Source organism: Lissotriton vulgaris, chromosome 2_2 (genome assembly GCF_964263255.1).
Source record: "Lissotriton vulgaris chromosome 2_2, aLisVul1.2, whole genome shotgun sequence".
In the NCBI taxonomy this organism is placed as follows: domain Eukaryota; kingdom Metazoa; phylum Chordata; class Amphibia; order Caudata; family Salamandridae; genus Lissotriton; species Lissotriton vulgaris.
Genome location: NC_141688.1, coordinates 326,327,806 through 326,345,375, shown reverse-complemented (window position 1 = coordinate 326,345,375; position 17,570 = coordinate 326,327,806). Strand labels below are relative to the sequence as shown.

General features: G+C 51.6%; 1 protein-coding gene across 1 annotated transcript in view; it reads right to left on the bottom strand.

Moving 5' to 3' along the window:
* ARFGAP2 (ARF GTPase activating protein 2) overlaps nucleotides 1–17,570 on the bottom strand; it is a 182,600-nt gene that overhangs the window by 94,926 nt on the left and 70,104 nt on the right. The gene's annotated exons all lie outside the window — the stretch shown is intronic.

Here is a 17,570-nt window from a genome sequence, read left to right as displayed (position 1 = left end):
CGTGACAGGCCATCCGCGTTGGCGTGATCCTGGCCAGGGCGGTGCTCCACAGTGAAGTCCATCCCCTGCAGGGAGATGGACCATCGCAACAGCTTGGGATTCTCCCCCCGCATCTGCATTAACCATTGCAGGGGGCGATGATCTGTTTGCACCCGAAAGTGGGTACCGAAGAGGTAGGGCCGGAGCTTCTTGAGGGCCCACACTACTGCGAAGGCCTCCCTCTCGATGGTGCTCCAGCGCTGTTCCCGGTCCAGTAGGCGTCTGCTGATGAAGGCCACTGGTTGGTCGACTCCCTCGGGGTTCAGTTGGGAGCTGACGGCCCCAATGCCATGGTCGGAGGCATCAGTCTGGACGATAAACTCTTGGCTGTAGTCGGGAGCCTGGAGCACAGGGGCGGTGCACATGGCGGCCTTCAGCTTCTCGAAGGCCGCTTGACAGTCAGGAGTCCAGTTGACTCTTTTTGGCTGGTTCTTGGATGTAAGTGCCGTGAGGGGCCCCCCAATGCTGCCATAGTCCTTCACAAACCGCCGGTAGTATCCGGTGAGCCCCAAGAAGGCTCGGACCTCGGTTTGGGTGATGGGTGGTTGCCAGGACTGGATGGCAGCGATCTTGAGCTGGAGGGGGGCCACCAGACCGCTCCCCACTTGGTGTCCGAGGTAGGTCACGGACCCCTGGCCAATCTGGCATTTGCTGGCCTTGATTGTGAGGCCGGCCTGTTGGAGGGCCTGCAGGACCTCTCGGAGGTGGTTGAGGTGGTCTGACCAGTGGCGGCTGTACACTGCGATATCGTCCAGGTAGGCGGCGCTGAAGTCTTCGAGGCCCGCCAATACCTGGTTCACCAGTCGCTGGAAAGTGGCTGGAGCATTTTTCATGCCGTATGGCATCACTTTGAATTGGTAGTGGCCATCCGGGGTGGAGAAAGCGGATCGTTCTTGGGCCCTGGGGGTGAGGCCGATCTGCCAGTACCCCGCTGTCAGGTCGAAGATGCTGAGGTAGCGGGCAGCCCCCATGCGGTCGATCAGCTCATCTGCTCGGGGAATGGGGTGAGCGTCGGTTCGGGTGACAGCGTTCAGACCCCGATAGTCAACACAGAATCGGAGCTCAGGGGTGGTGCCGGGGGTAGCAGCTTTGGGGACCAGTACGACTGGGCTGGCCCAGGGGCTGTCCGAGGGTTCGATGACTCCGAGGGTGAGCATGTTGGAGACTTCGGCTTGGATGCAGGCACGTACCCAATCTGGCACGCGGTACGCCCGATGTCTGATGGGGGGACTGTCCCCCGTGTCCACGTCGTGTAGGCACCAGGGGGTGACCCCTGGGGTGAGGGAAAAGAGAGCTGCGAACTGCAGCAGGAGCGCCCGACAGTCTTGGCGCTGCTCTGAGGTCCGGGCATCTGACAGCCGGACCCCGTCTACCGAACCATCCTTTTCACGTGTCCTCAGTAGGTCAGGGAGGGGCTCGGAGTCTTCTTCTGTCCCACTGTCTGTAGCCATCAATAGGCTGAGCTCCGAGCGCACAAAGTGAGGCTTGAGTCTGTTGGCGTGGAGGACCCGGAGGGGGTTCCGGGAAGATTCCATGTCGATGAGATAGGTGACGGGGCTCTTGCGCTCGACCACCTTGAAGGGCCCCGTCCACTTATCTTGCAGGGCACAAGGTTCGGTGGGGGACATCACCCATACTTGCTGGCCAGGTACGAACTCTATGGAGGAGGCGTTCTGATCGTACCATTTCTTCATGTCCTCCTGACTGGCTTCAAGATTGGCTTTGGCGATTTCTCGGAACCGCCTGGTCTGATTGCGGAGGGTCAGGAGGTACTTGTAGACGTCTGGAGGGGTTTTCAGGGGGGCCATCTCCCAACCTTCCTTGACTAGGCTGAGGGGCCCTCGAACAGGGTGCCCGTACAAGAGTTCGAAGGGGCTGAAGCCGAGGGACTTCTGAGGGACTTCTCGGTAGGCGAAGAGGAGGCACGGGAGAAGCACATCCCACTGGCGGCGGAGGGGCTCTTCTAACCCCATAATCATTCCCTTGAGTGTACGGTTGAACCGCTCAACCAGTCCGTTCCCCTGTGGGTGATAGGGGGTTGTGAATCGGTAGGTGACCCCGCACTGCTGCCAGAGGGATTTCATGTATTTCGAAATGAAGTTCGTGCCTCTGTCGCTGACGACTTCCTGGGGGAAGCCCACTCGGGAGAAGATCCCCATTAAGGCTCGGCCGACCACCGGTGCGGTTACAGTTCGAAGGGGGATGGCCTCGGGATAGCGGGTGGCATGGTCCACCAGTACCAGGATAAAACGATGTCCTTGTGCTGTTCGGGGGTCCAGGGGCCCCACAATGTCTATTCCCACTTTTTCGAACGGGGTGGTAACCACTGGAAAGGGCTGCAGGGGTGCCTTGAGTTTGCGGCCGCTCTTCCCGCTGGCCTGACAAGTGGGACAAGACCGGCAGTGGTTGAGCACGTCATTTCTCATTTTGGGCCAGTAAAAGTGGGTCACCAGGCGGTTGTAGGTTTTGTCCTGACCCAAGTGTCCGGCCAGGGGGACATCGTGGGCCAAGTTCAGCAGGAAGTCTCTAAAACGGAGGGGCACCACTAACACTCGACTGGCCCCCAACTCGGCGATTCTCTGTTCACTGTACAATAGATCATTGTCCCAATAGATCCAGTGGGCCCCGGCGGTATCTCCCGCGCTCTGAGCGAGGGCTTGTTGTAGTAGTCCCTCGAGGGAGGGACATGTCTTCTGTTCTTGACGGAATTGCTCCTGTGTGGGTCCCCCTTCTTGACGCCACTGAGCCAGGTCTGGGAGATCCTGGGGCTGAACGAGTTCTTCTTGGGTTTGTTCTGGGGGGTCGACTGTGTCGGCGTCCCCCACTGGAGCGATCGGGGGAGGAGGTGCTGGCCATTCGGGTTCTTCTGGTCGGGGGATGGTGCGGGCCGCCATGGACCGGGTGGTTACGCACGCCCAGTCCGGAAGGCCCAACATCCCCAGGTGTTCTCTTCTTTCTACGGCGGCCCATGGGGAACTCTCGAGATCGTTCCCCAGGAGACAGTCCACGGGGGCATCATCGCGGACCGTCACCTTCAGCATGCCGGATACTCCTCCCCACTCGAAGGGGACGCAGGCCATCCGACACATGCTCTCTGAATTGTCGGCTGACCGGACGGGGCAGAGAATGTTCGGTATTATTTGCTCGGGGGTCACCAGCTGACAGCGGACGGCCGTCACACTGGCCCCTGTGTCACGTAGGGCTTCGGCCTTGCGCCCATTGATGCTCACCCACTGACTATACTTTCTGGTGTTGGCGGGTAGGGGAGCCCGCGGGACCATGTCTCTCCCCCCCAGGCACGCCAGGACCATGGCGGCCGGCTCCCACTCTTGTTGCTTGTGTTCGTACTCTTCCTGGTCCTCGGAGACTTGCTCTTCTCCGAGGGCGGCGGCCGCTACCTGGCGGGGCCTCGGAGTCTGGTTCTGTGGACAGTTCGGGTCATTGGCGTAGTGACCGACTCGCTGGCATCGGTGACACGTGACATTGGCTCTGAACCCAGGGTGCATCGGGGGGTTGCCCCTGTTGGTCGGGGGCAGGGTGCTGGTGGCGGGAGCGGCCGGGACGGTGTCTTTCCCCCGGCCCTGGCCTCCTCCTCGGGGCGGTGATGGCCTTGGTTGTTCCTGTTCTGCTCGTTCGGTCCACCCCGGCCCACTCGGGTGCTCTCCCATCGGTCAGCCTCGGCGGCGAGCTGCCGTGGATCAGTCATTTTACTGTCGAGGAGGTGCTGCCTGAGCTCGACAAAGCAGTTATTGGAGAGGTGCTCCCACACAACAAGGTTAAAAAGCTGCTCATAGGTCGTTACGTTGCTCCCCTTGATCCACCCCTCGAGGGCTCGGCTAAAATAGTTCACATATTCCACCCAAGTTGTACCCGGGATTCGGGTGCAGTCGCGGAACCTCTGGCGGTACATTTCGGGTGTCAGCCCATATCGAGTGAGGAGGGCGGCCTTCATGTGGTCATAGGACGTCATTTGGTGATCCGGGAGCTGTAACAGGGCATCACGGCCTTCGTTGACGAACCTCCCCCATAGACCGGCTCCCCAGTCACTTCGATCGATCCGGTGAGAGGACATGGCGATCTCATAGGCCTTGAACCACTGCTGTATGTCGTCGTTTCGGTAGAACTCTCGGACGACATCTTTGGGAATGTGGACCTTTGATTCTGAAGTTCCTGGGGTGCGTGGTCGCTCGGGCACCCCCAGGTCCTTGCCTTGCTTACGTAGTTCTATTTCGGCTAGTTTGCGCTCGTGTTCATATGCCAGTCTTTTTTCTTCAAGCTCTCTTTGTCTTTGTTTTTCCTCCCGCTCTTCTCGGAGCCGTAAGTGTTCTAGGTTCAATTTTTGTTCCGCTAGTTTTAGTTCTCCATCCATTTTGAGCCGTGCCAACTCTAATTCATGCAGTCTGGTTTTCTCTCGCTCTTGGATCTCTTCCCGGGAGAGACCTGCTCTCCTTTCCTCGGAAGGAGCGGGGTTAGTTTTTGGGGCTTCGCTGTGTTGGTCCCGGGGACCAGCGGTGTTTACCTCTGCCCATGATTCTAGGGCGTGTTTAAAGTCATCTTTTGTGCTCAGACCGGTGGTAGCAATGCCCAGTTCTATACAAAATTGTTTTAATTCTCGATGGTTGTACTCCTCCAGCTTGTCCATTTGGAATTTCTCTGTAGACCCGCTCTCTTGGGCCGGCATTGTGGTTTAGTCGTGGGGTGAGTTGCTTTCTGTACGATTACGCGTTGGTTCGGATCGCGCCGCTGGCCACCAATGTTAGACGGGACCTGGAGGGTCGGCCGAGGACAAGGGGAGAGGTCTCCGGGGAGAGCCGTCTCCAGCGATCGTACAGACAAGTAACTTCCCCCCCACAGAATAGGCACCACACAAGGATAAGATTTAACGTTCTTTATAAGTAATCTTGAAGTACGGTAGAATGGTACAAGGAGGTCTGGACTCAGGGGTCCCCTCGATTCTAGTCTCTTGGATGGGAAAGGGGTAGCGGGACAGTCTTATTACCAATCTGGTAGTTACGATGAGATGATGGGTAGCTCACAATCCTCGAGCTCGGCGTTCTTGAAGGACGGGTTGCGGCAGCGCCAGCAGATCCCGGAGTGGTCGAAGGTGGCAATGGTCCGCGGCAGCGCCAGCAGGTCCCGACGAAGATGGTAGTTACAACGGGTCGCGGCAGCGCCAGCAGGTCCCAACGAAGATGGTAGTTACAACGGGTCGCGGCAGCGCCAGCAGGTCCCAACGAAGATGGTAGATTGCAGAGGGCCGCGGCAGCGCCAGCGGCAGGACGACAGTTCACAAGGCAGGGCTGCGGCAGCGCCAGCAGTCCGTCAAGGATGAGTTCTTCTCGGGGTCTCTCGACTCCAGGATACAACTGCCTTCCTGCTCTGGAGCTGCCCCAGTTATAGGTCTGGCGCCCTTTGATGTCCGGACCCTCGCACTTGGAGGTCGGGAGGTCCGGGATGAGGGAGTCCAGACACCCAGCAGGGGGGTGGAGCCAGCGCCCGGGGAGGCTGGGGGCGATCGGCACCTGGCGGGGGAGAGCCATGGACACTTCTTCCTCCCATTGACCTGCCAAGTGGTCCGTTCACCTCCTGGGTGGATGGTGGTGCCGGGCTGTCGGGGCCTGGCCAGGCCCAGGGTTGGGGTCGAGCTGAGGCCACGCGGCCTCGTGGTGCAGTGTCTAAGATGGCGGCCGGGCCGGGCAATGGTGCTGACGGTGGCCCGGGCCGGTAATACAGAGATGTCCGGGAGCAGGGGTCCCGTAGGGGACGGTTTGCGAGTTGCTTCTGTGGGTAGCACCTGGAGAGCCGGTGCCCGGGCCCTGTCGTGCGGGGAGGGAGCGAGCCCTTCATGTGGCCTGTCCAACACAGAGCATGTGCATTCAGAGCAACAAATGCTGTTGACTGACACCTCTCCCCAGGGTCTGATAAAACCATTTGTGCATTGTTAAGTAGCAGCCAATTGTAATTCCTCATCCACAGTTAAGTTATTAAAGTGCTTGTCGTGCTGAGTGACCGGTGAGACACGATCTGTAGCCAGAGTCTATTTCCCAAGAATGAGTTCTAATGTTCTGGTTCCTTCAAGTCATGCTGAGCGCCCGGTGAGCCACAATTGGTAGTGAGAGTCTCTTTCCTCAGCACAAGAGCTGCAGCCTCCGTCTGCTCTGTCTGCTCGGAAGTGCGGAGAAGTCTATGAACAGCTCTCCAATAAATATGTGTCTGTAAAACATTTCACAACTCCAAATACTTTTACCTAAAAATGGTTAGACCGTTCTGATCCCTGGACTGTAAATACGGCTGTGTTGAACTCTTATCGGTAAATGTTTTATTGAGAAGAAGCAATGAATGGCAACAATTTTTAGTACTGTCTACAACAAAAACTATCACATGCAGTAAGAAAAAAAACATTAAGTAAATCATTACAGACATTAGAGAAATGCCACGTATCCATTTTAATTTGCTTTTCCATATTATTAGAAATACTTTTTTCTAATTCTTTAAAAAGCCAGCCTCAGTAAGTGAAGTCGCATCTTGATCCCTCTCACGCCTTTAGGAGCACTTCTCTGCTTTGCTATACATTCTGGAAATATACTTCATTCACATCAAGCTCAGCCGGTTAGTAGCTTCCAGCTCCAACTCTCATAAGCCCATGGAGAACAGAGATTACAAGTGTACGTGGGTCTGCCTAGCCCAAAACTTCAGACTGATGAGAGCCGGGATGTTACAGTGTGCACGATTTCTTTGCAGCACAGTATCTAATTTGCTTTGCTATGAAACATGGAATGCAGATATTATAAAGACTAGATTTGTCAATCACAAAAATTGCACAAACTCAATCTATTCTGACTTTTTTTGGGGGTCTGGTGAACACACACGTCACCAGACCTTTGGTTAATAACAGAAAAAGAGCTTTATGAAGCAAGCACTAAAGAGAGAAGAGCGTTTGGCCTTGCCACAGATTGATTGTCTTCAGCACAAATTTTGATTGGGAAGTGAAAAAAGTGCTTGTACAGCACAAATTACTTATGGAAAAGTGGGTGCTCAGCACAGCCGGACTGAATTGGTTATGACAACAACACACTGATCAAGCCATTAGATTTAGAAGGTCCAAAGTACTCATTGTGAAACCGCAATTATTAAAGCCAACATGCGTTTATGGGCCGGTTATCAATCCACTGTGTTGAAGGCTATAAACTGGTATTTTGGTGCTTGGCACTTCAAACATTACCCTAGAAGTCAAAGATTTTGGTGGTGGCTACCACCCCCAAGTAACACCGATAATCCTTCTCAAGCCCTTTTTAGGTCTCGCCTGAGCCAATGCGATTGCGCATTGCTCCGGCGAGATTATAGTACTCGGTAAAGAACAGTCTACCAAAACGGCTGCGGATCGCATACAGTTCATGTGTTTTATGCCCGTGCACACATAATGCCAGCCACATAACACCACCATTTGTCTGTGCCTCGGCATCAGACTTCAAAGGCTGCCGCTCTCCCGCCCCAGACTTCAGAGGAATGCTTTCCCCCGCCCCGCCAAAGCAATGCTGAGAGCTTGTTTCTGGACGAAAGTGAAAGCCTACCATGCTTGTTTACAGTAGTCTTGCTCCTCAAATGCTGTTGCTGTGTTGCCATCTCTTAGGGACACTCAGCTTGAAAACACTCAACTTGCTTGCTGCAATGCTACATCCGCTATGCTTTGCCTCTAGACACTTTGATCCCTTGCAGACTGTGCTGACTCTGCCCCTCCTGATTCTGAAACTGACCAACGCAGTCACCACGCAGTCTCTTCTCTCTGTCTTATGACTGCCCTGCCACCATTTACTTCAGACCCTCAGCCTCACACACCCTCAGCCTCGCACACACACGTCACCCTCACAACCCTCTCACCCTCACAACTCACAACCCTCTCACCCTCACCCCCTCACCCACCCTCACCACATCACTCGGGGGCACCACCACATCACTCGGGGACACCACCACATCAGTCGGGGACACCACCACATCAGTCGGGGACACCACCACATCAGTCGGGGACACCACCACATCAGTCGGGGACACCACCACATCAGTCGGGGACACCACCACATCAGTCGGGGACACCACCACATCAGTCGGGGACACCACCACATCACTCAGGGGCATCACTCAGGGACACCACCACATCAGTCGGGGACACCACCACATCACTCGGGGACACCACCACATCACTCGGGGACACCACCACATCAGTCGGGGACACCACCACATCAGTCGGGGACACCACCACATCAGTCGGGGACACCACCACATCAGTCGGGGACACCACCACATCACTCAGGGGCATCACTCAGGGACACCACCACATCAGTCGGGGACACCACCACATCACTCGGGGACACCACCACATCACTCGGGGACACCACCACATCACTCGGGGACACCACCACATCACTCGGGGACACCACCACATCACTCGGGGACACCACCACATCACTCGGGAACACCACCACATCACTCAGGGGCATCACTCAGGGGCATCACTCGGGGACACCACCACATCACTCGGGGACACCACCACAGCACTCGGGGGACACAACCACAGCACTCGGGGGACACCACCACAGCACTCGGGGGACACCACCACAGCACTCGGGGGACACCACCACAGCACTCGGGGGACACCACCACAGCACTCGGGGGACACCACCACAGCACTCGGGGGACACCACCACAGCACTCAGGGGACACCACCTCATCACTCAGGGGACACCACCTCATCACTCAGGGGACACCACCTCATCACTCAGGGGACACCACCTCATCACTCAGGGGACACCACCTCATCACTCAGGGGACACCACCTCATCACTCAGGGGACACCACCTCATCACTCAGGGGACACCACCTCAGCACTCGGGGGACACCACCACAGCACTCGGGGGACACCACCACAGCACTCGGGGGACACCACCACAGCACTCAGGGGACACCACCACAGCACTCAGGGGACACCACCTCATCACTCAGGGGACACCACTCAGGGGACACCACCTCATCACTCAGGGGACACCACCTCATCACTCAGGGGACACCACCTCATCACTCAGGGGACACCACCTCATCACTCAGGGGACACCACCTCATCACTCAGGGGACACCACCTCAGCACTCGGGGGACACCACCACAGCACTCGGGGGACACCACCACAGCACTCGGGGGACACCACCACAGCACTCAGGGGACACCACCACAGCACTCAGGGGACACCACCTCATCACTCAGGGGACACCACCACATCACTCAGGGGACACCACCACAGCACTCAGGGGACACCACCACAGCACTCAGGGGACACCACCACAGCACTCAGGGGACACCACCACAGCACTCAGGGGACACCACCACAGCACTCAGGGGACACCACCACAGCACTCAGGGGACACCACCACAGCACTCAAGGGACACCACCACAGCACTCAAGGGACACCACCACAGCACTCAGGGGACACCACTCAGGGACACCACATCATCACTCAGGGACACCACATCATCACTCAGGCCAACCACATCATCACTCAGGCCAACCACATCATCACTCAGCACCACAACAGCACTGTCCTTGCTTGCTACCAACAAGCATTGATATAGCCAATAGAACTCACATTAGGAAACAATGCTATTAATTTATACATTTTCAAAGCCAACACATTAAAAAAAATGTCATTTACAATACCAATAGCTCACACTTTCCTAATGCAAGAAGCCCACTGTAGGCATCGTATTACTTGGATTCTTGCAGATTATTAAACCAGGCAAGGGCTCTGGTGTTAGTTCTTCTCTGAAAACACTTGGGGGGCAGAGGGATGGGAGAGAGAACTCAAACGGCAAGAATCCTTTTAGGTCATCTTTGGAGGAATTGCAAATTGTTTTGCAAACTTCAATTTTGTACATTTTTTAAATTTGATGACTGAATACTTGTATGAAAGCTTACGCTGAATTTAGTAGGTCTGAGTCGGTTAGGGTGATGAGACAATTAAGAGTGTAAGTTTAATCTGTTTATTATCAAAAGTTACCAGAAAGACAGCAGCCTCACTTATGTCTAATGAAAGGAAAATGCTATTTCCCAGTCTGCATGTGTTCTTGGCATGTACAGCTGCAGAGTTGCACACTATGCATAGATCGCCACCTAGTGGTGGGCCCGGATGTTTGCAGTTCGTTGTTGTCCTGAAAAGTTCTTTGGAAGTCACGAGTTAGGTGAATCCTCCTTTGGACCACATTGCGCATGGGCATCGGCTCCATCCCCAGATTATTTTTCGCCATTAGGGAGATGATGGAGCTTTGCACGTACAGGAAGGATGCCCATACAATTTGTATCTAAGATAATACTGGAACAGAAAGGGGTAGCCGGGGAGGCGGGTGGGCGGTGGGCGTGTGCAACTCTGCAGCTCTACATGCCAAGAACAGATGCATACTGGTAAGTAGCATTTTCCGTTCGAGGCATATGAGCTGCAGATTGCACACTATGCATAGATTGTATAGCAGTACCCACTCTTAACGGCGACCACCCCTATCTGTTGCAGTAGTTTGGAATAATGTTTTGAGAACAGCCTGGCCCACATTAGCTTGTTGTTTGATTTGCACATCTACACAATAGTGTTTTGTGAATGTGTGCGGTGTAGACCATGTAGCTGCTCTGCAGATGTCATCTAGGGGAATGTTCCCTAAAAATGCTATTGAAGCCCCTATCTTTCTGGTAGAGTGGGCTTTAGGAGGAACAGATAGCGTACGTTTAGCTTTGTGGTAGCAAATCTGTATGCATTTGACAATCCATCTAGCTATCCCAGATTTTGAAATGGGATTACACTTGTGTGGTGGTGAGAAAGACACAAAAAGTTGTTTTGTCTTACGAAAGTGTTGTGTCCTTTCTATGTAGTATAGCAATGCTCTTTTGACATCTAATGTGTGAAGAGCTCTTTCTGCTACTGACTGCGGTTGCGAGAAGAAAACGGGCAGTTCCATAGATTGATTGAGATGGAATGGAGAAAAGACTTTAGGCAGGAATTTCGGATTAGTACGCAGAACGACCTTATTTTGATGCATTTGCAAGAAGGGTTCTTGAATGGTTAATGCTTGTAGTTCACTAACTCTCCGCAGAGAAGTAATAGCTACTAGGAAAGCAACTTTCCAGGTTAAAAATTGTAATTCACATCTGCGTAGGGGTTCATTAGCCGTGTGAGAACGTTTAAATTCCATACAGGTGAAGGTGGTACTCTGGGAGGAATTATTCTTTTAAGGCCTTCCATAAAGGCTTTAATGGCAGGCACTTTGAACAGAGATAGATGCTGTCTGTTTTGCAGATATGCTGCTATTGCAGCAAGATGTAGTCTAATAGACGTATAGGCTAAGTTACATCTCTGAAGATGCAGTAAGAAACCTATAATGTGCTGAATAACCATATCTAAGGGATTAATATTGTTGTTATGACAATATATGACAAATCATTTCCACTTAGCTGCATAGCATGCTCTAGTGGTTGGACGTCTAGCTTCTTTTATGACAATCATGCAGTCTGGAGGAAGGTTCAGATATCCGAATTCTAGGACTTCAGGAGCCAGATTGCAAGGTTGAGCTGAGCTGGGACCGGGTGTCTGATCTCTCCATGGTTCTGTATTAAGAGGTGTGGAGAGAGGTGCAATTTTTGGTGTGGTACTACAGACAGTTATAGCAGTGTGGTGTACCACCGTTGTCTGGCCTACGTTGGAGCAACTAGGATGAGGGTCAGAGAATGCTGCTGTAGTTTGCGTACTACTAGTGGCATGAGTGGTAGAGGTGGAAAAGCGTACGCAAATCTGTTTGACCAGTTCATCCATATCGCATTGCCTTTGGACAGTGGGTGAGGATATCTGGTGGCGAAGATTGAGCGTTTGGCGTTTTTGTGGGTGGCAAATAGGTCTATCTGAGGTTGTCCCCACATCTGAAAGAATGGCTGAAGAACTTGCATATGAAGTTCCCACTCGTGGGTCTGTCGTGTTTGACGACTTAACAGATCTGCTATAGTATTTTGTACTGCTCGGACATGTTGGGCTAGAAGGAATATGTTCTGAGGTATAGCCCACCTCCATATATCCTGTGCTAGTTGATAGTTGCAGGGAGTGCGTGCCTCCTTGCTTCTGTATGTAATACATTGCAGTCATGTTGTCTGTACGGACTAACACAGCTTTGTTTGCTACTTGCTTCTGGAAAGCTTTTAGTGCTAGGAATACTGCTAGTAACTCCAGATGATTGATATGGAGTAATTTTTGTTGTGGTGTCCACCTGCCTTGCATGGTGTGTTCGAGTAGGTGGGCTCCCCAGCCGGAGAGCGATGCGTCCGCAGTTAAGATTATCTGAGGAACTGGCTCTAGGAACGGTCGTACCTTGGAAAGGTTTTTGGTGTTCCACCACTGCAGAGAGCGATGAGTTCGACCGTCTACCAACACTAGGTCGGTTAAGTGACCTTGAGCCTGGTTCCATTGTCGTGCTAAGCACTCTTGTAGCGGACACATCTGAAGTCTTGCATGGGGTACTATGAAGATGCAAGAGGCCATCATCCCTATGAGTTGCATGAACACTCGTGCTGGGAGGGAGTGTTGTAGCTGAAACTTTGTTAGGAGAGTTTGCATGCTGGCTATCCTTGCTGGAGTGGGATAAGCTAGCTCTGTTGAAGTGTTTAGTGTGGCACTGAGGTACTTTTGTACTTTGAATGGCTGTAGATGAGAATTGGTGTGGTTTATTGTGAACCCCATGTTGTGGAGCAGCTGAATGGTGGCATGAGTGTGTTTTACGCACTGATTGTGTGAGCTGGCTTTTATGAGCCAGTCGTCGAGGTACAGAAAGAGATGGATGTGCTGCCACTTGGTGAACACCCTTGGTGCTGTTGTGACTCCGAATGGGAGTACTTTGAATCGGTAGTGCTGCCTGTCTATTACAAATCCGAGATACTTCCTGTGAGCTTTGTGAATGGAAATGTGGAAGTATGCGTCCTTGAGGTCTAGAGTAGCCAGGAAGTCGTATTGCGACAGGAGCGGAAGGACTTGTTGGAGTGATACCATGTGAAAATGGTCTAACTGTATGTATATGTTTAGCGGTCTGAGGTCTAGAATAGGCCTTAGAGAGCCGTCCTCCTTTGGAATTAGAAAGTATAGAAAGTAAACCCCCTTGTTGGTGTAGAGGAACTAGTTCTATTGCATTTTTTTTGTAGCAGAGATACTACTTCTTGCTTTAACAGTGATGGATGTTCTTGTGACATTGGACGCTGTTTGTGTGGTATATTTGGGGGCGGGGGGGGAGGGTAGATGTTAATACTAGACAGTAACCTGACTGAATAATTTGTTGCACCCACCTGTCTGATGTGATGTTGATCCAGGCAGGAAGGAATTGTTGGAGTCTTCCCCCCATAGGAGTGGAATGTTGGGGGGGAAGGGGAGGAGAGCCTTTGGGTAGGGGTAGAAGCAGAGCGGGAGGTGTTTTTTGCCTCTGCCTTTGTTGTTGTTACCCCTGTAACCCCCTCTCTGGTAGCCCTTATTGAATGTAGATTGGCCAGGGGTTTTGTAGGAAGTGGGGGGACTTTCTGAGGAGTACCCTCTTGTGTTGCCTCTGTACGATGAGCGACAAAAAGAACGTCTGGGAGCTTCAAGCTGCAAGGCTCCCATAGATTTTGCTGTGTCTTTTTTCATTTTCTCTAAAGACACGTCAACATTTGGGCCAAATAAATGTGTCTCATCAAATGGCTGATTAAGGAGGGAGTTTTGTACCTCAGGTTTAAAACCTGAAATACGTAGCCAGGCATGTCTACGTAGTAAGGTGCTGGTGTCGATTGCCCTTGAGGCGGTATCTGCAGCGTCTAGGGCACAACGGATGGAAGTTTCCGTGATATTTTTACCTTCCAGTTTAAGTTCCTTAGCTCTTTTTTATTTGTCTGGTAGGTGCTGCATTATGGACTCTAGTTCGTCGCAATGTGCCCTGTCGTATCTTGCCAGCAACGCTTAGGTGTTGGCAATGCGCCAGATGTTAGCTGCTTGTGCCGCAGTTTTTTTGCCAGAGGCGTCAATGAGCTTAGATTCTTTCTCTGGTGGTGAGGCCTCACCTGATGTCTGGGAATTAGCATGTTTACGTGCATTGGACACTACTAAAGAATCCAATTGTGCTGGACCTTTAATATAAACTGGGTCTGCAGAGGCAGCTTTATATTTTTTCTCAGTGCGAGGATTGAGGACCCTAGCTCTGACGGGGTCTTTAAAAACCTCTGTTGCGTGCTTGATGACGCCCTTAAGTATTGGTAAAATGGCAGTGTTGTCAAAAGTGTCTAATAGGAAGTCTTCCTCCACTGCATCGGTGTGTAAGTCCACCCCATGATATTGTGCAGCCCTTTGGAATAGTAGGTTAAAACCTATGGTGTCCTCCGGCGGGGAAGGTCTGAAAGGGTATACATCATCTTGTGGGATATAAAGGTACATCAGGGGTGTTGTAATCATCCCATGGATTAGGTGACTGAGGGGGGACTAGTAGTATGTGCTGGGTTATGTGCACCCACACCTTCATAATCAAAATCTGTGTGTACATCATCGTCTGGATTAGGAGATGGTGTAGGAGAATGCTTTGGTGGAGGAGGTGTATGAGTAGGAAAAGTATGGGGAAGTGGTGGAGAAGGGACCCTTAATGGAGAGGTTGCAACCTCTCTCTTCTTCGCAGGGGGAGGAGGTGCTGGCGCCTCAAGTGGTCTCTTCTTGGAGCTGAGAGTCAATTGTCCACTTTTAGGATCCTTTATAAGAGTTTTTTGCTGTGGGCCCGGTGTAAAAAGTTCCTGTGAGCAGGGTAGATCCTTTGGCGCCGAAATTTTCGTCTCCGTAGGTTTTTTAGGCACAGAGTCGGTAGCTGGCTACGGAGTGTGCCCTTTCGAAGTGTCTTTAACGTGAACCTGTTTTTTTGATTCCGAGAGTTTTTTCAGCTTCGATGGGAGTGAATCTGGAGGTTTGGTTGATTCTTTACTTGGCTCAGAGTGCGGTTTCGTCATCGATGAACCGCTGCCAGTCTTCGGCGTTGTGTGCTTGGATGTTGAAGCAATGGTCGATGTGGAAGAGGAAGATGGCTTTTTCTTCAGTGTCGGTACTGGGTAGGCACCGGAAATAGGCTGGCTCGAGCCCGAGCCGCCTGAAGGCTTAAAGGGCTTCTTTGCCGGGCCCAAAGGCGGGGCGTGGGAAGCAGTCTCTCGAAGGTGAGGGTGTGACCGAAGCCTTTTTTGAGGGAGTCGAAGAAGGGGTGGGGTCAACAGTCTTACTTACGACCCGTTGAGCTGGAGTGACTTCCTTGACGTCGGAGTCTTCGGCATCCCAGGATCCGATACTCTCCTCCGTGTGCTGGTGTTCTGGCACGTCGACCTCCTCTTCGAAGATGTCTTCGGGAATCGAAGCTGACGAGCAAGCCATAGTTCTTCGAGCTAGTCGGTCCCGAATGGTCTTCTTGGAGCAGAATGAGGCACACCCCGATCAGTCTTTGGCCTCGTGCTCAGGTGAAAGGTAAAGGTTGCACACCTCATGTAGGCCGGTGTGGGGAAACTTCAACCCACATTAAGGACACTTTTTGAATGGCGTCCTTTCCACGAGCCAGAAAGTGAGGCCTAGGAAGGCCCGAAGGCCTTCGTCAACGACTGCAATCGGCGTCGAAGTGGTAGAGAATCGCGTCGATGTGAAGCACGATCGAAACAATACCGTCGAACTGGGTGAGGATTGCACGCCGAAGGAAATTCGGTTCCAAACCGGAGCGCAGGAAACACATCCGAGCCCGATGGCTGAAAAAAACCAATCTGGGGATGGAGCCGATGCCCATGCGCAATGTGGTCCAAAGGAGGAGTCACCTAACTTGTGACTTCCAAAGAACTTTTCAGGACAACAACAAACTGCAAACATCCGGGCCCAACACTCGGTGGCGATCTATGCATAGTGTGCAATCTGCAGCTCATATGCCTCGAACATCATGTTCCTGCTAATCGTCTTTATGGATGGTTTGATATTACACTGTGTTATTACCTGTAGACAGAAATACTGTTACATGCGATCTCACGGAATACCTTAGTAAGGAAGAATTATGAAGTTGGTTCTCAATTTGACAAAAGCTGAGCGTGGAAGATTTAGACTGAGATAATCCAAGTTAGACTTCTTAGGAGGGCCTGGCAGAGATGGCGGTCAACAGCATGTTGTAATAAAAAAATCAACACTATATGCACATATACAGCAGGTCTTTGAGATGGACCTCTTCTGCGAGAATCATTCACACTCACGCTACTCCCCAGGTCAGCGTGCAGCAAGGGGCAACGGGTTTACACACTTCTTTCATCGGCTCTTTTGCTCTGCGAGTAATGGCATTTTCCAGATCAAATCAGTGTTTAGGTTAGTGGCTAGTCCTCTAGTGAACCACTTTAACTTTTTAGAGGTCCTCTTTGATTTTTCTTTTTGTTTGTTAAAAAAGTGTCCCATGGCTCCCCGCATGCTCATTGCATCTGCAATGTGCAGCGTTCTGTGCGACTCCTATTTCTAAACCGGTTGGCCATTAGAATGGTATTGTCCACAATGTATCTTTGTTTACTGTTCCAACATGGTCACCATGTTTAGAAGCATTATTTTGACCACCCTGGATCAGTACAACAGTAATATATCACTTTACACTTTAGCATTTGCAGATGGCCACCCAGAATGATTCTTACTGAGAAGCTATTTTGGAATGTACTGTGCATAGTACATCAATGCTTTACTGCTCCAAAATGGTCCACTCGTCCTTTTTAAACACGGAATGTATATTGGGACTTTAAAACTATGATACACTGCAAGGTGATCGCATACTGCTATATTTAATTTTATGTTGTATATCAAGTATGTTTGCATGCTGAGCTTATATGTCTTTTTACAATTAATGGATGTAGGAATGCAACGACGAGTAACAACGTATGTATAAATTCTTATTCAATGCCTAAACTTTCAATGACTAAAGAGGCACTTTCCTTAATAAGCCAGACCAACTGGCATTGCCAAGGCTGGTCATAACTGGGCTGCACTAACCGCACATTGTTTACCTAGAATGGCTTGCAGCTCTCCACCTTAGGATTAGAAGATTACTCCATGCTAGCCGACATGCATGCATTTCCGAGCTTTTGTTTAATAAATCTTTGTAATCTGTTGTGTTAACTTGGTTTGACTGAAAGAAACAAGCAGCGTAAGTTCCAGAACGGTACAATGTATTACAATTCAAGAACAGGATAACAGGGCCTGACAGCAAGAGCAAGCACTTTACTGCTTCTTTAAAATGTCATGGACTGCGCCTTGCAAGTTTATCACTGTCTTTTGGACTCGAGACAAAACTCTGCCGAGGGACCGGACGAACTGTTGAAGGACATTTCAACCTCCTCTGGTTTAGATGACTTGGCTAACTAACGTACTACTTTTCATTTAGGAAACTGACCCTTATCCTGGAACCAGCAAATGCCTAGCAGTGGATTGTTTCACAGTATGCGATTTGAAAAAGACACAAA